General features: G+C 33.6%; 1 long non-coding RNA gene across 1 annotated transcript; it reads right to left on the reverse strand.

Moving 5' to 3' along the window:
- Window positions 1–323: 323 nt before the first annotated feature.
- LOC141380294 (uncharacterized) lies at window positions 324–22,716 on the reverse strand. Its single transcript, XR_012398076.1, has 6 exons — window positions 22,608–22,716; window positions 17,927–18,014; window positions 16,793–16,880; window positions 5,507–5,766; window positions 2,587–2,866; window positions 324–1,953 (listed from the first exon to the last, which is right to left on the reverse strand). It is a non-coding gene; the product is annotated as an uncharacterized lncRNA (long non-coding RNA).
- Between the last annotated feature and the right edge of the window lie 337 nt (window positions 22,717–23,053).

The following is a 23,053-nucleotide window of genomic DNA, read 5'->3' on the forward strand; positions in this document are numbered from 1 at the left end:
GGTGTTTTGTGACCCTTTAAAAATACTGTAAAAATCGTCTCGTCTGTTTCTCGTGAACCCAATTTCGTGTCTTGTGTTATCTCATGGAGTAAGCGTCTCGTCACACCCCTAAATATACATGTCACATGTCTCTTTAAAAAATGCATTTGCCAAAAAAATCAGGAATGGCTCTTTGCTGAAAAAAGGTTCCCAAGCCCTGGCTTACAGATAATGGCTTCATTTTCAGAAACATAAATTTTGAAACCTAATTTCCAACATTAGCTTTTTCAGGCCCTCAAAATGCAATTGTTATGTAAATAAACAGCTGAGATTGAAAAAAGTATGGTATTGTATTTTGTAAATGTATTCTACGTAAACAGATTTTTTTTTCTTTTGCAGAGGATACAGAATGACCAATCACTTCAGTTTCATTTATGAAAAAGTTAAATAATAAATAATGCAAGAAAATTCCTTCCACTCCAAAATGTGCCTGTATAAACTTCAACCTTCCCTTCACCCCATTAGTAACTCAATACTGATAAAACTTTCTTTTTGGACCCATTTTCATTTTTCTGTTTCCCATTTGTCTGCTTTTTTTTTTTTTTTTTTTTGGAGAACTTTTAAGTCAATAAATTCAGTTTCATTCCATGTGTTTTTTCAACAGCATTATGTTTCCGCTTCAGGAGAGATCAACTGATACCATCAGGTTTTTAATGTAGCAAAACGGCTCCTTTGCATAAACTTCAGTACAGGAATGCATTCAGTAGTGCCGAGGCCACTGATACGAGAGCTGGCTGTGTAGTATCAGCACACGCTCTGAAGTCTGACGTTTTACAGAAACATATTGTTCTGACATTGTTCTTGCAGTGCCAGACCCACCTGATGGATCTGAGCTGGTATTTCTCTGGCTGCAAAACATATTGGACAGACCGCAGGAATAAAAACTCTCTCATAAAAGCTGCAGACCATGGAGTGTGAGAGAAAATAGCTGACAGACTTGAAGATTAATGACCATGTAATGGATGTATATTACAGTGCTGAAAATTTGAGCGATCTTAACTTTTATTTTCAGCTGGACTCATGCACCCAGCTCTCCATTGGGCCCCTTAGAACCTAATGTTCAAGTATTTGCAGATGTATTGAAAGTTTCCGAAAGTTTTAGCTTTCATTAGCATGCAGCAACTTTGTCTAGGCATGCTATTCTTGGGTTAAATAGGAAACATTTTATCTATCTGAATTTTATCTAATTATATCATTCATACATTAATTCATTCATTTTCAACTGTTTTTTACTGTGTTCATATTGTATAGGATAACACATCTGGTGCTAATGAGGCGAGACATGGGTAGGGTTATGGACAGGTTTGGAGGAATGGGTTGGTTTAAGAGTTAAGGTGTAAAGGTTGGGTCAACAGTGTAATTATAAATGTAATTGAAATTGCAGATAATACTTTAAATATAAACTCAGTGTAAAAACATTTATGTATCAAATTATTAAATTAAATGTAATTACATAATATTAAGTGGGACCAATGATTATTATATATCATTATGGTCACACTTTATTTTGATTTGATTATTGGTGCGTTTGTTGAACTTAAGTTACATTGCATCTAAATGCCTACTAATTCTCATGATATTATAAGTAGATTGTTAGGTTGGGGTTAGGTTTAGAGTAAGTTGACATGTACTTGCAAACTTTCTTATAGTCAGTTAAATGTCTGTTGAAGGAGCAAAATCAGCAGATATTAAACTGACAGTCTACTAATACTCAAATGGACCATCAAAATAAAGTTTTACCAATTATGTTTATATTATATTATTTAAGATGATAAAAATCTTTATTCAGGGCGATGCAGTGGCGCAGTAGGTAGTGTCTCACAGCAAGAAGGTCGCTGGTTTGAGCCTCGGCTCAGTTGCGTTTCTGTGTGGAGTGCATGTTCTCCCTGCGTTCGCGTGGGTTTCCTCCGGGTGCTCCAGAAAGTTGAACATCATGAAAATTGAATTACTTAATTATAACTGAAATTTATATTTAAAATATATATGTGATTTTATAGATTTTATTTAAAAACTTCTTAAATTTATATATATATATATATATATATATATATATATATATATAATATAAATTTAAGAAGTTTTTAAATTCAAATTTTATTTTGAAAATTTTTATTTTAAATAAACAATTAAGTCTGATATATAAATATCTAATATTTATAAATAAATATAAATGTTATAAATATATTACATTAATTGTAATTAATTTGACTATGTAATATAATATTAACATATTTTAAATAAATATATGTTTTTTGTCACATTAAAATATCCTTACTGAGTTACTGTTAATTACATTTAAAATAAAAAATTCTGATTAAATATAAGACTGAATTGTACATATATATTTTAAACTTCCTAATTGTACACATTTAATATTCTAGAGTTGTTCAAATATATGACATTAATTGTAATAAATTTAACCTCCACATTATAATATTTAACTAGTTTATGCTTTTTTGTAACATTATAAATATCCTGACTGACTTACTGTTGTCTTTTGATCAATTACAATGTAATCCAAAAAGTAGTAGAGTAAATGATAAAAACCTTATCCTCCTCTGTGTCTGCAGGTGTAATCACGTTTCGCTCTGGAGGTGATGGAGAAGATGTGTGTTATCGTGAGGAATGTCTGTGATGGTGCATGTCTTTTGTCCACATCCATACTCCCGTCATGAATCCTCACGCGTGTCAGTCTCTCGTTCAGATGAATGCGGGACGAGTGTGAGTTACTGCAGTTTTCCTGAGGCCGTGTTGACATGCTGTAGAGTTTGATGCAGTCCACACGTCTGGAGCTGTGCTGGATGAGCCTCATTCTACACTCACTGGCCTGAAATACAACATAACACACAATCATCTGGAAACTTAAATCTCTGCATGTGTTGTGAGCGTTCAGACAGCTGTGCTCAAGGAGCTCATCTGCTTTGGTCGTTGAAGTTGATGACAGTTGGGTTATGTCATGTTTCAATTAAAGGATATCATGATGTTCGACGTTACAAACAGTGGACTTTTGTTTTGTTTTTTCTTCATTGGTGTAAAACCTTTGCTGTTTTTATGTTGCTGTTGTTGTTTTTTTATTCTGTGTGTAACAACAAAAAAGGGCATTTAAAAAAATTATAAGTTATGAAAATTATAATATTAAAATACATATTTATTATAAAAATAAGATTGTATCATAAATATCTTTTTAATTATTATATTTATATATTATTTAGAATATTTTATATTCAATATTTTTGCTCTCTATATATGAGCAAAAACACATAGTAGCAGTAGTAGTAGAGGTGTGCATTGTTAGTGTCCCACCAGTGACAATAAACAGCCATATCGAACTGTTACAAGTTCTGCTAACAGTTCAACAGCATAATCGTGTAAATTAAAAAGAAAATCAAACATGAAGAGTTAAAAATCCTTTTTGCACAAGAAACAGCTGATGCCAGAACAGCAGAAACCGTTGCTTAAAAACATGTCACTTCAAAACTAGTATTTGAATGATTGTGTAGCGTAATGACTAAAGTGATGACAAAACAGCTGACTTTGTTCACATTTTAGGATTATAAAACTGAATGGCATAAAATGCCTTTAGAGATTTCCCACAATTTCTTTGTTGTCGGGAGATCACAATGATAAACCCTGAAAAAGCAAACACTACCAGATTGCTATGGTATAAATACAGCAATAAAACATAAAAAAGAGAGAGAGATTAACGTAGACTGTCTCTTACCTGTTTTATAATGATGTGATCAGCTGTAGTTGGCAATACAAAATGAAAACACTGATTTTTTTCTCAGTTATTAGGACTTAATAAGGACTTATTATGCAGTCTTTGTCACCATCTTGTGGCACAACTGTCTTTGCTCTGCTCAGTATGGCAGACTGATGGGCGCAGACATGCTGAATCTCCAAAATTATAAAAATTTAAAATAGGCACTATCTTTATAAAAAAAACTGCAATAAAAATATTTATAATACAATCTTATCTTTATAATAAATATGTATTTTAATATTCTAATTTTCCAAACTTATATATTTTTTATTAAACAGTAAACCCAAGTACATCTTATTAAATATAATTTATTTTCATTATCATAGTAGAACAGTTTCTCAAGCAGTTTGTGATGCATTTTGAAAGCAGGAGATGAGCCCCTGGTCTAATGCACCATGTGGCTTGAAAAACCCGTTCTCTTTTAGTCATTATCTGGGTAGCACACATATTCTGAATGCCTTCTGCAGAATTCAAATGAGCCATTCCAAGATTACAGTGAGATTAATCTAGATCAGAAAAAATTAATCTATGCCCACCTATAATGTATGGTGGTGTATAATGTATAATGGTAGTGGTATAATGGTAGTGCTGTCCCCTCACAGCATAAAGGTTGCTGGTTTGAGCCTCGGCTGGGTCAGTTGCCGTTTCTGTGTGGAGTTTGCATGTTCTCCCTGCGTTTGCGTGGGTTTCCTCCGGGTGCTCCGGATTCCCCCACAGTCCAAAGACATGTGGTACAGGTTAATTGGGTAGGCTAAATTGTCCGTAGTCTATGTGTGTAAATGAGTGTGTATGAATGTTTCCCGGAGACGGGTTGCAGCTAGAAGGGCATCCGCTGCGTAAAACATGTGCTGGATAAGTTGGCAGTTCATTCCGCAGTGGCGACCCAATTAATAAAGGGACTAAGCCGAAAGGAAAATGAACGAATGTATGAATACATTTATATTTGCATTAATATTTTTAACATGTTCATATTTAACATATTTATAATTTATTTTATAATACACTGTTGTCTAAAAAATTTTTGCATTATGTTACATGTATATATATATATATATATATATATATATATATATATATATAATATTGTAGCATTAAGTATATTGTAGCATTATTTATATTTATGAATTTATAGTTAAATTCTAGAATTATACATTATAGTTACCTATTTCATTTATAGATGTGATTTAAAAGCATTAAAATATCAAATATTTATTTTACTAAATGATCTATATAACACTTGTAATTTTATATATCTTGAATGTAAAATTTATAAAATACTAAATTATTAAAATATGCATAATTTTATATATATTATACCTGTTATCCTTGATTTTATGATATAGACCATTTTAAGGCATGTTAATAAAAACAATGGCCCCAACGTATTCATGTTTTACATTTTTAATTTCTTTAGCTTCCGAGAGTTTAAAAAGAGCCACATATTGATACATGATGTTCTGAAAGCTGTGTTAATATTAAGTTATGATGGATTTGCCTCTTGTTAGTTATAAAATAGTTTGATAACAAGCAGAAAATGTTCATAGGCAAATGACATGACCACATTGAAATAGTCTAAATTGCATTTTTTTAAATAAATATAATAAAATAATAATATATTTTTTACATTTTTATTATTTGTTTTTATTTTGTTCATGCACTACATATAAAAATTTGTACAAAACAAATACATAGAGGAAAAATGACCTGGTTCTTTGTGTCCTCTGGGCAGCTTGTGATCAGTTGTTTTCATCTGACTGAAATGGACACTTATGATAACATTCTCTCTTCCCCTTCCTCTTCTCTCTCATTCATTCATACTTTCTCCTCCACTGATGTTCATCACATTGCCAAAATCTGTGTTTACACAAGTAAAAGGCTCAGACAGGACTTGCCATCGCTAAAGAAGTGCCGGGATGTCCCGCCTGGCCTGTTTGTGTGGGCTGTCAGGCTCCCCCATCCCGGATCTGTAAAACACGGAGAAGCGGAGACAGAAGAGACAGAGATTAATCTGCAATACACAATTCAGTCTCACATATAACGTACATACAGAGAAAAACACTCTTTAAACACTCATGGTAACGGCAAATCATACCTCATAGCCACTTACAAACCCACAGGACTTTATAAACACCATCACAGACACATACCAAAAACTAAATTCAATCATGTAATTGATATCAATGTCAAGCATGAAAATATGCACACATATATTTGGATTTGAGCCAAATAGGGCTGCAGGATATTGGAAAAATCTTGTTTTGCTGCGATATATATTACGATATGAATATAACTTCACTAGATGATTTAAATAGACTGGGATGATCAAGTCTTTTTCTATGCTGTGCATCTGCAGAAAATCTAACAAATTACAAGCTTATATAAATATGACAGAGCAAAAATAAAGTTGCTTTATGGTTTCCTGGGGAGGCTAAAAGTATTTGAATATTCAAATTAAACAATCAAACGTAAAAAAAATAACATGGTCATCATTGAATAAATAATTTGATACATTCATTCATTCATTTTCTTTTTAGCTTAGTCCCTTTATTAATCTGGGGTCGCCATAGCAAAATGAACCTTACCCAGCATGTTTTATAAAGCGCCACAACCCAACACTGGGAAACACCCATACACACTCATTCACAAACATACACTACTGACAATTTAGCTTATTCAATTCACCTAGTGCATGTCTTTGGATTGTGGGGCAAACCGGAGCACCTGGAGGAAACCCATGCAAACACGAGAACATGCAAACTCTACACAGAAATGCCAAATGACCCAGCTGTGGCTCAAACCAGCAACCTTCTTGCTGTGAGGCAATTGTGCCACCGATGACGTCCCTAATTTGAGGCAATAATATCTAAAAAAATGAATATCTTTATATTTTATTCTTTCATAAATTGTCTTGTCCTGTGATGTAACTATTGTGGAAACACACAATACTATATCAATGTTAAAAGGTATTGTTCAGCTCTAGTGCCAAATTAGAGACACCTTTTTTACACACCACTCAATTTAGACTGTTTATTCAGTAAAAAAGTGATTTAAAAAAGTGAGTAAACCCGTTGTCTTAAAATAACAAATTGACTTAACACCAAAAAAGGAGTAAACCCACTATAACTTGAAACTGCTGAGTTGTATTAACTTAATAATAATTATGCTCAGGTAATTTACTTAATGTTAAGCCAATGTGTTCACTCAATATTTTAAAGTAAAGTCGACTTAACACTTTAAAAATAATAGGCTTACTCACTTTTTAAAGTAAACTCCCAATATAAATTATTACAGTGTACATGACAACATAGTAAAAAAACTTAAATGTTTTTCCCTTTAATTAAAAAAAAAAATCACAAGTTTATTCATGAAAATTTGCATTTGTACAATATAATTATTAGCTGTATTATTTATTATTTGCAAATTCATATTTGTTTTAATAAAAAGTTCAGATTTGTCCACCTGTGGAATTTTGGAGACGTATGCATCACCATATAGGGCATAAGAATAGGACATGTGTTTGGATATAGCTCAGTTTTTTGATCACACTTCATTATTATTGTTCATTTATTCATTTGCTGGAGATTTGAACTGAATTTAGAAATAGTTTTAAACAAATCTTTGTGCTTAACAAATGAAATAAAATGTGTAGGCTAATGAATGTCTTCAGTGGAGTGAGTTTCCACTGTTTCTTACTCTACAAAAGTAAAGGAGTAAAGTAAAGAGTAAAAGTAAATTGATAGGCTGAATGGAGAAGACTCTGTCTTTATCCTCACGCAGATGGTCTGTTTAAATTTTCTTGCTAGTTTTTTCATTTAGTTTTTCAACTTACAAAATCTGTCATGTAAATATGAATGAGAGATGAGACTAATTAAAGTTATACACAAAACACACCCATAACTCATTAAGAGAATGCGCACAACAAAATTAAGAAATGAAAGTAAAAAACGGTGAGGCCTCTGACAAAACAGTGGATGCCCTTCTCGATCTTTAAAGTTACCTAACTTGAAGAAACTACATACTACATTTACATGGACATCAGTAATAGTTATTTGCCTTAATCTAAATTATATAATTAAAGAGTTTACTTGAAGTGCTTTTTGAATGTTGCGTCACCACACTATTCACTTTTCCTGCAGAGTTTTGAGTAATTTTGGATGTTTCATCTTTATTTTTTAAACTTTAACTGCAGTTCGTGAGTTTCATTTTCACTCATGAATATTTCATTCATGCCCCGTGACAACCTGGGGTATTGGACATACACGAGTATGGAGTAAGGACTAGTGGAAGTGGTGTTTTACAGTTTTTTTGGATTGCTTACACACTAAAATTAAAAGTAGTACACTATTAGCAAAACCTTACACACAAGTATTAAAACATCAGCCCATATTTGCACAACTATAAGCAAATTGTCAGCCTCACACTTGTTGCAAAACTCTACACACAGTGATTTGCAAAACACTAAGCACACTTTACATACATTACACACTAAAATCTATCATGAAGTCACTTCCTTGCAATACCAAAGCACTGACTGTCAAATTACTGCACCGTCCAACCAATTGGTTCAACACAGTCGTCAGGTGTGCAAACACTTGTTTGATTAATTGTAGACACACAAATCAGGTGTTTAAGAACTATAAAATACCAGTTTCAATGAAAACCATCAGGTCTCAATATCAATACTGGCACACACCATAAAAAAAAAAAAAAAAAAACATATTCAAATGAAGCAAATTTATGGAGTGCCTTTCGAACACAATTTCGAAAGGGTGAAAAGAATGTGGCATGAGTATACGGAGGTTTATTCACTTTAGCAGTGTGATCTTGCATACTGTCTCATTATCTTTTACTGTACTGCAATACTAGATCTACACTGAACCACACAATTTTGCCTGACACTGTTCTTCAGGTAGTTTTACGAATGGATGGAGAGGAGATCAAGCATGAGTTCATTTACATAGATGATGGTGTGTTCAACCTGACGAGAACACGGAGTAGAAGAAACATCATTGGCCACAGTGCTATAGTCAATGTCCCATGGCAGAATGGGTCCTTCACTGCCATGACCATATGGATCCTTACAACACAGCACATATACTTACATTCTTTGACCAATTGCACAACATAACAGCAGCAAATCAAATCAATCATACGCAATACACTGTTGTCTGGGACAATGTGTCTTTCCACCGTTCTGCTCTGGTTCAGAACTGGTTTTAGCAACATCCACATTTCACCGTCCTATATCTTCCAGCATACTCTCCATTCCTCAACCCTATAGAAGAGTTTTTCTCGGCATAGTGGTGGAAGGTATATAATCTCCGTCTCCAAGCTGAGGTACCCCTCATCCAAGCCATGGAGGAGGCCTGTGACTAGATGAAGGTAGCAGCAATACAAGATTCTACATTCAAGACATTTCTTTCCAAGGTGTCTTGCTACATTGCAATGTTGATAATTCTCATGCCAGATTCAGCTAGGCGAAGAGACAATGTCTAACTTGCAGTTCAATACGTAAAGTGACATATTATAGTACTTTGAATCTTCATGTAAACATATTGGACATGTTGAGGAATAAATGAGTTTCTTCAAGGTGCAACATTGTTCTTGAGTAGTGTTTGGTGAATTTACTTTATATTTGTACGTTGTTGATGGTAGCCTACTCTAATCATAGGGAAGTAGAAGTGCTAAAAGTGTTTTAGGTTTATCACAGCAGTGTGTAACTCGTGCAAACAGAATGTAGTAAATGTGAAAATGTGTGTTTCCTATGGTAAAAAAGTGTGGTTTTTGAACAGAAGTGTATGGTTTTTATAAGTGTTTAATTATGCAAAGGATCTGTAGTGTTTTGCTAACTGGGTGTGTGGTTGTGCTAATTGTGTGTACTGTTTTGAAAACGCGGGCCCTGTTTTGAAAATCGTGCTTAAGCAATCCAAAAAAACTGTAATGGAATTTTTACACCGCACGGCAAATGGAAAGAAAAAAAAACGTATGCATTTTGCGATGTGTGTTGCGGCCCTCTATTGACTTGGTAGGTGTGTGTAGATCTTGTCGCAAAATGCAGCTAATAGTCCTGTCAGGGCTCTGCGAACTTGGCTTTGTGAAGCAGCATTTTCTGTATGTATATATGTACAGCAAAAGCAAGTAGGCTATGGTTTACGCTTATTGACAATGGAAGATGATTTACCGTTAGTCGTGTCAGGAATCCGATCATGGATTAGCATGTTGTCCTAAAAAAATAAGGCTCATCACACTGAATCACGAAAGCTATATATTTATGATTTAAAGGGTCACGAAACACCAAAACACATTTTTTGAGCTGTTGACAGTCGTATATGTGTCCCACACTGCTAAAAACACTATTAGGACACCTATATTTCACTAAAAAGTGTAAATTGGTTGTTTTTGCGTTATTTCAAGCAAATTCGTACTTCCTGTTTGAAACGAATTTTTGAAGCTGCGTCACGGCCATGACATAATAGCGTGTATTCCAGCGTGCAGACTGGGCGTCTGTGCCAGAGTGAGTCTTATTACGTCTTACAGTGTGATGCATTAATGCATAAGTAAGACTTGGTTCAAACCAATCAGCGCGCTCTATTCTGCAACTTCATTAATATTCATTAGTGTCACTGTTTACGCCACAGAGACGCCACGTTGTGTTGGCAAAACAAGCGTGGAGTGTTGCTTTTATAGTTTGCTGCCATTAAGTTTCGTTTTTATTTTCTCTCTGTGAGAGCTCAGACTCACGTGTGGATTAACAGTGTACGCGACGCTCGACAACAATAACTTACGTGTCTAAGGAGGATTATTGTTTTCCTGAGAGCTGTTCTCATCTGCAAACGCTGAAATCCGGATTAGCTTGTAGTCTTCTCTTCATAAAGACGCGGCTCTAGTTGCTGGTGATTGTCCTGTCTCTACAGATTTGGTAAGTGAGCGACCAGTGCTCTTTGTTTATTCAGTTTGTTCGTATCGAATTAAGTTAACTATTGCACTGAGTGCAAACTTGTTAGCACCGCATTTTGTGACCGGAATAACACACGCTTTCTGACGCTACCTGCCGTGTGCATCTAAGTTTCCGGGAATTGCAGAGCTTTTTTTTCTCTCATTCGCCGTGCGGTATCAAACATTGCATGAAAAATACACGCTTAGAGCAGATCCTCGAATCAAATATCGCATTTGTCGCGAGGGGCATGAATGAATTCCCTGAATAAAAGAGCCAAACTGCAGTTAAAGTCCAACATTTAATAATCTGGCAAATAATTCAACTACAGATGTCCATGTAGGTTAAACACAATGACTGTAAAAAATACACCATCACTTTCTCGTGTGAGTATTTTGACTGAAACTCGCGCGTGCCCAAATAGACACTCCCACACCATCCCACTTTAGTTCCTCTGACACTCCCCCCTAAACAGAGCTGGACACGCCCGCTTTTCTGACTTTTTTCGAAGTAGAGGTGTGAAAACACCCTGCTGAAACGAGGGGGTTTCATGGCCCTTTAATGTAATTAATGCTACGCACTTTAAAGTCTTTTGAAGTTTGCACAGGCATTATAATTTCGGCTCGTGGGAGAGGTGGGGGCGGGTCCTAAAAGGTTGAAAACCCCTAAAAGGGATCCTAAAAGGTTGAAAACCCCTGGTCCAAAAACGACCAAAAATGCTGTATTACACTGTAAAAAATAATGGGCTCCACACAATTGATTTGTGTTGGGACAACTCGAAGGAATTTAATTAACTCATTAGATTCTACAAATTTAAGTCGATTGAACATAAAACAATTATTGTCTCCATAAAGTTGTCCCCATTTTAAATTAGTTTGAACAACCAGCAACCGGCTTTTTTAGTGTACATATGCCAGGCCAGTGGTTAGCGCTGTCGGCCTTGTATATAAACAGTACTTTGAAAAAAGTAAAAAACTAATAGTAGCAATTTAATAAGAGAACAGGATTTTTTTTCTCTCAGCAATGCAATTTCAACAAGGTGTGATTTGTTCTTCAGAAAATGTGCTACTATGTATTAAAGGCAGATTTATATTTATGTCTGTTTATATTCACACATCCACTCATACTTTATTCAGCATGTCTGCCTCTCTGCCTCTGTGTGTTTCTTCTGTGGTCTCCTGTTTTGATCTTTTGTGAAGGTGCTGCAGCTCAGCGAACACAATTGCAAATGTGTCGATAGTGGACGCTTCACTTCACTTCATACAAACAATCAAAGTCGGCCACACACAGGCCTGACGTGAGGCTCCTTCAGCTGCGGCAGGATTCAGCTGCGCTTTAGGTTAGTTTTACTTTACATCTATTGTGGCTTAGATCAGACAAAATGTGTATAAAAGGTTATTACAATGTCTGTTGTTATTTATTTATTTTGTTAGTCATTTAGTAAAAAGTTGCTCTTCTGTGTGGAAGCCTACACTAGAAAAAAATATGGGGAAAAATTGTTGTTGTTGGAGTTTTACTGTTATGTATATGGTAGCAATGTAAAAGAAAAATTCAAATTTTAGGGTAAATCATCTAATTTCATAAATATTCATACACCAATATTTTGAAGTACTGACAATCATAAGCATGAGGATAAAAAAAGCCACATGATGAACCAATGCTTATCGCAGACAACACTTACCACAAGCAGAGAAATATATTGACAAGCTTTGTGTCATTCACACAGCTAGTAACCATTGTAACACATATACAATTATAGTAATAATGCAATAAACATTAATTAACATTAAGGGCCCTATTAAACACCCTGCGCAATGCGGCGCAAGACGCGACACGATTGTTGTTTGTTAGTGTTAGCTCGACACAAGAGCCGTTTTGAACCACGCTGTTTAAATAGCAAAATGCATTTGCGCTCATATGTGCGCCCATAGGAGTTCTGGTCTAAAACAGGAGGCGTGTTTTGAGGAACTAAAATAGACTGCACAATAGACCAGAGCACAGAGTGTGTTAGCTGTGCGCTTCGCTTAAACATTGCTTATCACACACAGGATGCATAGCAATACACAAATATCTTTACAAATGAAAAAGAATTAAAGGATTCAAATATTACAAAATGATTACTTTCTACATAAATATAAAAACCACCGCCTCCATGCCCTCTTCATTTCAGGGTTTTTTATTTAGCTTATTCTTGACAATAATAGTAGTATTTTATTATATGCATATTTATATTTGTTTTATTAAAAACAAGCTTAGATTTGTCCACCTGTCAGGTTTTGGACCGTATGGGGCACAGCATTTGAAAATAACTATTATTGTTCATTATTTGTTTGCTGGAAATTAGAACTGAATTTAGAAATAGTTTTGAAACAAATCTTTGCGCTTAACAAACAAAATTAATTATGTAGGATAATGGATGTCTGTTTGTACAACACGTTTACCTATCCATGAAAGAGAGTAAAAGTGACCCTGTTAGACCATGCGCAGGGATGCAAAGCAAATGTTTCCGTCCTTAAAATCGCAAAAGTGGATTCTGACATACCCTTAATGCTTTTGCGCCCTGCACTTTGCGCATAGATTATCAAAATAGAGCCCTAGATGTTACATAACTTAAGAGAAATAAATTGGGAAAAGAGTGAAGTGTCATGCAAGAAATTGCAGTTATTTACCGTATGATCTAAAGAAATTTACTGTTTTTGTCAACTCTGCTATTGTTAACTCTGTTATTGTTAACGGTTTCCGTCAACTCTGTTATCGTCAACTCTGTTATTGTTAATTCTGTTATCGTTGACTGTTTTTGTCAACAGTTATTGTCAACTCTGCTATTATCAACTCTGTTATCGTCAACTGTTTTTGTCAACTTTGTTGTTGTCAACTCTGTTGTTGTCAACCCTGTTATAGTCTACCCAATTTGTCAACTCTTTTATCGTCAACTGTTTTTATAAACTCTGTTTCGCCATCTCTGTTATCATCTACCATTTACATTTACATTTAGTCATTTAGCAGATGCTTTTATTCAAAGCGATTTACAAATGAGGACAAGGATGCAATTTACACAACTATAAGTGCAACAATGAATAAGTGCTAAAGGCCATTTTTGTCAAATTTGTTATTGTCAACTCTGTTTCACCATCTCTGTAATCGTCAACACTATTAATGACAACACTGTTATAGTCGACTATTTTTGTTAATTCTGTTATTGTCAACTATTATCGTCAACTGTTATCATCAACTAGGTTAAAGTCAACTGTTTATGTCAACTCTGTTATTGTCAACTATTTTTGTCAACTCTGTTACTCTCAACTCTTTTATTGTGAACTGTTATCATCAACTCTGTTTTTATCAGCTCTGTTATTGTCAACTGTTATTGTTGACTCTGTTATTGCCAACACTGTTATTGTCAGCTATTTTTGTCAACCCTGTTGTCGTGAACTGTTATCATCAACCCTGTTTTCATCAACTCTGTTATCATGAACTGTTATCATCAACTCTGTTTTTATCAACTCTGTTATCGTGAACTGTTATCATCAACTCTGTTTTTATCAATTCTGTTATCGTGAACTGTTATCATCAACTCTGTTATTGTCAACTGTTTTTATCATCTTTGTTATCGTCAACTCTGTTATTGTCAACTGCTATCATCAACTCTTTTCATCAACTCTGTTATTGTCAACTGTTTTTATCATCTTTGTTATCGTCAACTCTGTTATTGTCAACTGTTATCATCAACTCTGTTTTTATAAACTCTGTTATTGTCAACTGTTTTTATCATCTTTGTTATCGTCAACTCTGTTATTGTCAACTGTTATCGTCGACTCTGTTACCGCCAACAGTAATTGTCAACTGTTATCGTCGACTCTGTTATTGCCAACACTGGTATTGTCAGCTATTTTTGTCAACTCTGTTACTGTCAACTCTGTTATTGTGAATTGTTATCTTTAAATCTGTTTTTATCAACTCTGTTATCACCAACACTGTTATTGTCAATTCTGTTTTTGCCCACTCTGTTAGTGGTTTTAAAAGTTTAACAATAAGGTAATGATCAAATGTTCACTATAAATTTTAAGCAGTTTGTGTTATTTACATTAATATAGGATTCAGTTTACTGTAAATTATTTATTTGTTGTATATAATTTTAGATTAGGTGATAGAATGATTCATAAGTGATATTTACTTCTTGAACAAATTTTACCCAAATAAAGCCAGGATCAATTTTATGCAAATCATCAGCAGCAAAATTCTGCTGCAACCACAAAACAAAAGCATAACATTGCAGAACCAAATTAAGATTAATTAGCCCCCTGCCACCTCAACATTTGTCAATGATTTCCCAGCACTCCATCTTTATCCAGCACATGATTATTTCAGCTGTTGTTAACCTGGACGTCTTTATTTGAAAGGTTGACCCTGTCTGCTGCTGCTTTCATTCACTGTCATTTGACTCTGTCTCTGACTCTCCTACTCAGTGAATTCTCAATCAGTTCCCACATTGTGAGCATGGGTCACTTGCCAAACTGTAAGCAGAAATGGGCGGGCCGGTTTACTGTGGCCCAGCAGGGTTAGAGACGTCCAGCCAAATACACGTCATGCTGAGCGTCTGGATAAAGCTCAGTTCAACTTTTAACGACTCACTAGCACCACATACAGTATGGTGGGAAATGTGCTATATAAAACTTTTTAAAGAATGGGGGGAAAGTGGTTGTTTTTGTTCCTTTGTTGATGGAAGTATGTAGTGTAGCAATGAATAAAATCACTGTTTACTTTAGTTAACTTTGGATAATTTTTATCTTTTAAACTAGTTGTTTACTTTGAGTTCAACTATTATTTTTTACTTTTACTTTGAACTTTTACTTATTACGTAGATTTCTGCTATAATTTAGTTATTGAAGCATTTTATATCATAATTTCTCAGTATTTTGAGTTTACATATTTATCTTATTATATATTCTACAATATATATTTTTATGATTGTCCCTCAAAGTTCATGTTTTGTTATTCTGACTTTTTCCGTAGAATTTAAAATGTACAAGTTGCAGTTTTTTTCAAAGAATTCTAAATTTAAATCCTGAAATTAGGATATTTTTCGATGTAATTAAATTTGCAATTGAGGAAATGTAAGATTTTTTTGCAGAATTCTAAATTTTGCAGAAATCTGATGTTTTTTTTTCTAAGAACTTTAAATTCTAAATCGTATTATTATTCAGACTCGTTTGTGATTTTATTTCCCAAATTTACACCTTAATTCTTTTTTTTCTCCTAATTTTTTCTTCATACTTTTAAATATAATAAATCTTGCTCTTCCAAGTTTTTCCCTTCAGAACTCAAATTTTCTATCTCCAAACACTATTTTACATTTCACAAATTTCTCAGAATTGAGAAAATATTAAAACTGAGGGGTGATGGGATATAATAAATAACACTAAAACTTAGTTTTATTTTGAGACAAATACTGCAACAAATGTGTTCCCCAAAGCTGTATTTACAAAAAAACACACACACACATAAAAAGACTTTAAAAATCTTAAACAATTCTAAAGATTCTGGGTTAAAGTTTGACTCTAGAACATATAATTATTATCGTAATTTAACACACAAAAATGAGGCAGATGAAAAACACAAAAGCATCTTTGTAAAGAAAAGAATTTGATTTACATTTCTGCTTGATGAAGTCTGAGTGTGAGAACTGTGTGTGTTTGTATTTCAATGCTGGTTCTGAAGCTGTATTTCTCAGATGAATGAACATGAACTGATGCTATAGATAAGACTGCCACACATAACATTTATGAAAGACTATATCACACTTCTATAGATGCACCATTATTACACTATATCTTGTGTTTTAGTACTTAAATAAACATCTATTTTTATGTATATACTTCTGTCATGCATCTGCATATGTCTGTGAATGCGCTCAAAAATGTGTGTGTTTATTATGCATTTATAAACATCCGCTATATGTATGTAGGGGTCGAGGGGGGTCACAAAGCCCCTATTAGTCTGTTTAATGGGTCGTGGTCCATGTAAAACTGTCCTGATGTATATTACATGCTACTTACAGAGAACAGAAGTCTGTATTTCATGCGTGCAGGTATGACTTTTTTTGGATGCGATTTGTTTTCCATGTTTCAGAAAGGCCATTTCCAGCTGCGGACACAGAGAATAGATATTTTTAGTGTAACTAATTCATAAGTGCTTGTAAGACACAGATAAGAGACTCTTATTGTATCATAAATGGGTCAGTCTCATAACATGCACATATATACACACTTATTTGGTATTTCTTTACACAAGAATTGATCCTTTTTTTAACTCGTTTACATTTATTATTCATTTATTTGACACAATATTCTAAATTCTTGCAGTTAAATAACAATTCTATAATTCTATAAATAATAATTCTTTAGTTAAGTAAGTTTATGTTTCCTTTAAGTAAACACTTTGTACTGTCACAGTGATTAAATTAATACTAAATACGTGTAATGCATTACAAGTAACACAAGTTACGTAATAATATTACTTGTCTAAGCAACGCATTAGTTTTAAAAACTAAGTAATATAATTTGAGGTACTTTTTAGAAATAAGTAACACTAGCTACATTTTAGTTTAATAAATTCAATTTTTAAAAAATTAATTGCTGAATTAAAATTAAAGTGCTCACAATGAATCACACAGTCAATGAGAGAATGTGTTCATTATTTTGAATGCATCGAAGAAAGGAAAAAGGGGGTTATTGTCTCAATAGACAGTAATTTTACTTTAGACAATCAGTACAAAAGTCACAAACACATTGCTTTAAACTTTCAATAATCTGCATATACAGCATGTATAGCTTTGGGGTCAGGAAGTTCTCAGATAACATTATCCTAAAATATTTATTGTTATTAGTAAATGTGTACAATTTTTACAAGGTAAATGAAAGTGTGGGTTATACAAAGCTCCTCTATTAAAAAAGAAAGAAAAAACAAGTACTGAAAGAGATTACCTTTACTGAAAGAGAGTAACTCAATATTGTAATGTACTACTCTGAAATGTATCTTTCCCCAAATGAATGTAAAAATACTGCATGTTGTGTTTTTTGTTCTTTAATCAGAATATCAGCCAGTTTACATTACAGCTAAACCTAATAATTTTAGTTGAACAGTTCTATATTTGTGTAAAAAATGCTTATTGAAATTTTCTGATTACTCACCTCTTGATGTGTGGTCACATTTTCTGTTGATGGCCAAATTTTCAAGGGAGGACTTCAGTAATTCCAGCAAAAAATCTACACAATCAAACTTTGAGAGGAGACAAAAGATTTGTACATGCAGATTTCACAATTTTATCAAAGTGATGATTAGATGAATCTGTTTACAGGTCAGCATTTACTGCTCACACAAAGTTTCGCAAATGTGGCAATGAATTTACTCCATTATATGCTGTGACAGTTCTCCTTTAATAATATTAATGTTTTGTTTCCACATGATTCAAGGTGAATTTCTCTCACATTATCAACATTTTGAGTTTTTGACAAGATTAAAAAGATAAAAGGTGAGTGTGAAAAAAAAAAAAACGGCAAGTGTGACGTTTTTTCTTTATAAGTTCATATCTATCTATTCCTAGAAATGGGTTGCGGCTGGAAGGGCATCAGCTGCATAAAAACTTGCTGGATAAGTTGGCGGTTCATTCCGCTTTGGCGACCCCAGATTAAAAAAGGGACTAAGCCGACAAGAAAATGAATGAATGAATGAACGAATGAATGAATGAATGAATGAATGAAGTTCATATCTAACAATTCAAGTATCACAAAGGGGAAAAATCTGAATTTAGCCTATATAAATTTGGGAACATTCGATTTTAGATTTAGTTTGAAAAGTCAAAAAAAGCTAATAAAAATGTATTAGAATAACAAGAGAGAACTACGAAAAAGTCATATTTCTGAGTTTATATCTCACAGTTCTTACCTTTTTTTCAATTAAATTGCAGGTACAAAATATTACTGAGAAAATTTGAGGAATTCTATGCAAATCTCAACCTTGCCATGAAAAAAACTACGCTTCAACCAAAATAGTAAAACCATTTCTACATTTAAGCAAATATTTTACAGTACTTAAAAAATAATCAAAAATGTTTCTGTAAATGATTTCAAGGTATTATATTTGAATTAGTAAAGTCTAACAAGTGCCAATTTCACATCTATCACATGCATAATGGACAGATGTCACATCCATAGCAGAGCTTTTCCCTCATAAATGCAAACGTGTGAAATAAAATAAAATCAATCATATTGTTCAATAGAGATCCAACTCTTATCCTCTTATCCTTTTGATTAGCAATGTTTCTTGTGGGTTGTGCAGTTTAATTCACATAATTTCTACAAAGGATGTCTTATACTGTAAACTCGCAGACTTTTTTGGTCTTATCCATAATGCATGTTTATTTTTTTTTTTTTAAAGTCTTAAAAATTTTTACAGATTGATATTTTTCTGATCCCATATAGCTCTGTGGTTAGTTGTTTTGGAAAATATAAACAGATGATCCAATATAATGTTAACATATCAACAAATTTAAGTTCTGTGTTTTTGCAAATGTCACATCCATAATGCTGGAATTTCTCATTAAAAAAAGTCATTTGGTTAGGTAATTAAATAATAATACATAATACAAATAACTTAACATTTCAAGTCATTTGCTGAGAATTGCTTGGTATTTGTGTGGCTGGCAGCCTTTGCTGAATGCTGAGAAAGATCTTCCTGTGTTATTATAACTGGTATTTGTCATAAATCAGCATTGAAGCCTTTCATTGACCCGTGTCTGAGTCCAATATAACTGAGATTTACCCACCAGGCTGTACAGCAAACAGTCTCAGGCAGGGCTGCGAGGTGTCAGTGATCCCATGAATTCTTCTGCGCTGGGCACAAGGTTATGCATCAAATCTATTGACTCTGGCACTACTTGAAGAGGAACCCGTTTATACAAATAATTAAAGCCAGCACCAGTTTACAACCCATGTTCAGGCTGGAGAGACCAAACAAGATGGTAATTTATTCCACATGTCGCTATCAGGCTTGAAATAGGGTGTTATGTGATTGTGGTTTTTATGCTTTAAAACTAAATGTTTGATAGCCAGAACAGAACACATTAGCCAAATACAACAAATCAAATGTACAAATGAATATATTGCCCTTATAAAAATTTACATTATGAAGTTTTATTAGAAATAAAACCAGAAAACTATGGCGGCCACAAATTAACCTTGGTTTTGCAACGTTTGACCACATTTGTTGTAAAGCAAAATAAAAATGTTGATTTGCTAAAAGAAAACATGATTATTATGCTTTTAATTTATCTATAATATAAAGACATTGACAAGATGTAATATCAATGTTCTTAAACATCTAAAACATCTATATGCCTAATGTCTATACTATCCAAAATACTTTAGCTGCAATACAATCAAAATTACAGCTAAACAGATTCATTACGAATTGAAATATTATTTAGGCCAGATTTGCAACTCTGAGTTCAATTAAGTTTAGATCGTGTGCAACTTTAGGCTAATAGTGCTATTTAATTGCTAGCATTTGCTATGATAAGCTAAAAAGCAATTGACCTATATAGTGAATATTATTTTTATTATGCAAATATTAAAATAAATTAGTGGATTTAATCTGTAAAAACTGTATTTGTTCATAAATGATTCTGAACGCAACTGAAATAGTATGAAGTAGTAAAAGTGTAATTACATTAAGCATGTTAAGTCACAAAAAATTACATCTCATCCCAACCCAAATTTCTTCTTAATTCCATTTTTCTCACCATATGATTATAGCACCTTGTTTTGGTTCTTTTTGTACATTTGTCAAAACAAAATGATAGATATGGGAGTCCTAAAGGGCAAAAGAAATTAAAAATGCAATGACTTCTCACATGCATGTGAGAGGTGTAAGGTCTGTCTTCGCATGAACAATTGACTGAAACTGCTATCACACCTTTTACAAAGTGAAATAAAAAAGACTGTACAATGTTTAGTTAAAAAACAGAGACAAACTGCCTGAAATGTTTTATTTGATCAAAATGTTACAGGCAAACTTTTTGGGAACTTAATTGAACTAGTTTTGAGCAGAAAAAGTTACCAAAAGGCCTGATGTATCAATATGATACATAATTAATTTATAAAAAACATGGTATAAAAATGGATCTTGATAGAATTAATAAACATTACAGTTCCAAAAAATGTGAATATTCTGACTATTTGTTAGTGTCAGTTTTAACAGGGTTAAGAATCATTATAATTGATTCTTAGGGCTCTATTTTACGGTCCATGCGCAGAGCGCAAAACGCAGGGCGCAAACGCTTTCAGGGCATGTCAGAGCGCGTTTTTGCTAATTTAAGGACGGGAAAACCTGCTTTGCGCCATGGCACATGGTCAAAAAGGGTTGGGTTTTATTTTCTTAATGAGTTATAGGTGTGTTTTGAGAATAAACCAATTTGAGTCTCATCTCCCATTCCCTTTAAGGGCCAGCTGAGTCGCGCCAAGAGCGCATTCGCTATTTACAGGACGCAAAGTAAGTCTAAGTGGGAAAAATGAGCATTTCAATAGCAAACAGTTAACAGTTTTTTTAACAGAAAACTGTTAAACAGAGCATTTACTGAGAATGAGAGATAATGGAACTACTTTCACATTCGCTCTTGGATAGGGAAACCTTTTCGCACAGACATCAATTAGTCCATAAATAAATAATTTTGTTTGTTAAGCGCAAATATTAGTTTCAAAACTATTTCTAAATTCAGTTATAATTTCCAGCAAACGAATAAATGAATAACAACAAAATGTGCTCAAAAACCTGAGTTATATCCTAAAACACATGCTGTGCCCGATATGGTCTAAAACCTGATAGGTGGGCAAAACTAAGCTTGTTTTTGATAAAACAAATATAAATATACATATAATAAATAATAATGCTAATAATAATAATAACATTATACAAAAGCAAATTGTTATGAATGAACTGAAAAAGCCTCCCGAGATGAAGAAGACATAAAAGCAGTGATTTTTCATATTTATGTAGGCTAGAAAATGATATGTTTTGTAATATTTTAATCCTTTATATTTATATCCTATATCTATTCTTATTATATCCTATATACATCCTTAATATTTATTTTTTTTTCATATGTAAAGATATTTGCCTATTGCTCTCTTGTACGTATTAAGCAGTGCGTAAGCGAGGCGCAACTCTGCGGCGTAGTTTAGACCGGGTTTTTTTTGGTCTAATGAAAAATATATTATAGTTTCTTAAAATAGCAAAGTGCCTCAGAACGCCTCCCTTTTTAGACCAGAATGCCTATGGGTGCACAAATGAGCGCTAATGCATTTGCTATTTAAACAGCATAGCACAACGCCTCAAAACGCCTCTTGCGCCAAGCTGAAACTACCAAAAGATTATTGCACCGCGCCTTGCGCCACACAGGGCGGGTGTATGATAGGGCCCTTGAAGTCAGACTTGCACCTCTGTTATCAAACAAAACAGAGGATCAAACTAAATTCATTTGTTGCTCTTTAGTAAATAACTATAGTAACTGTAATCAATATTTAAATGCAGTGAATAAAAATGTTGTCTTTTGAAGCTGACGGTCCATAAATTTACGACTATCAAAAGTTTTGAATACTATACAGGATGCAAAAATGCGATTTCGGACACAATTTAGGTGTGGCCGTGCGTCACTATCCTCCTGCCTGGACAAAACCACCTCGTCTGCATTTATGTTTTGGTAAAAGCCCATGCATGCAGTGTGGCGATAATGAATAATTAATGATATGGCAGCCGTCGCTCCCAAAAACAGAAGTTGATTAAAAGTATGGTAATAATAGTGTGGGTTAAGCTTACCATTCCTTATTATCCAATTTGTCATGGCAGTTTTCATTTTAAGGCATTGTTTGTTTTCTTTTTGTTTTCTATTTTGCGCTCCACGTCTCTTTACTCTTCTCTCCATTTTGAACGTGACTGTAATCGAGCAACGGATCAATCAAATGGTCAATGAAGAGGGAGGGGTGGTATATATTTTTATTCAATAAAAAAACTAAATTATATATTTATATAAAATGCAGGATAAACATTTTTAACCAAACATATGTATTTATTTTGTTTAATATGTATAATAATAGGTTTAGTTTCAAAAATAGTTTTGGCACAATGGCGCCCCCCCATGTGTGGCGCCCTGGTGCCTGGTACATACTGCATGCATACCCCTTTTTTGCGCCGCTAGGTAAAGGGCCTCGAGTTTTCACAAAGACACCAGGGCTCCAGGAGTAAGTTCCTTTAGCTGGATATTT

This window comes from Danio rerio, chromosome 22 (genome assembly GCF_049306965.1).
Source record: "Danio rerio strain Tuebingen ecotype United States chromosome 22, GRCz12tu, whole genome shotgun sequence".
NCBI lineage: Eukaryota > Metazoa > Chordata > Actinopteri > Cypriniformes > Danionidae > Danio > Danio rerio.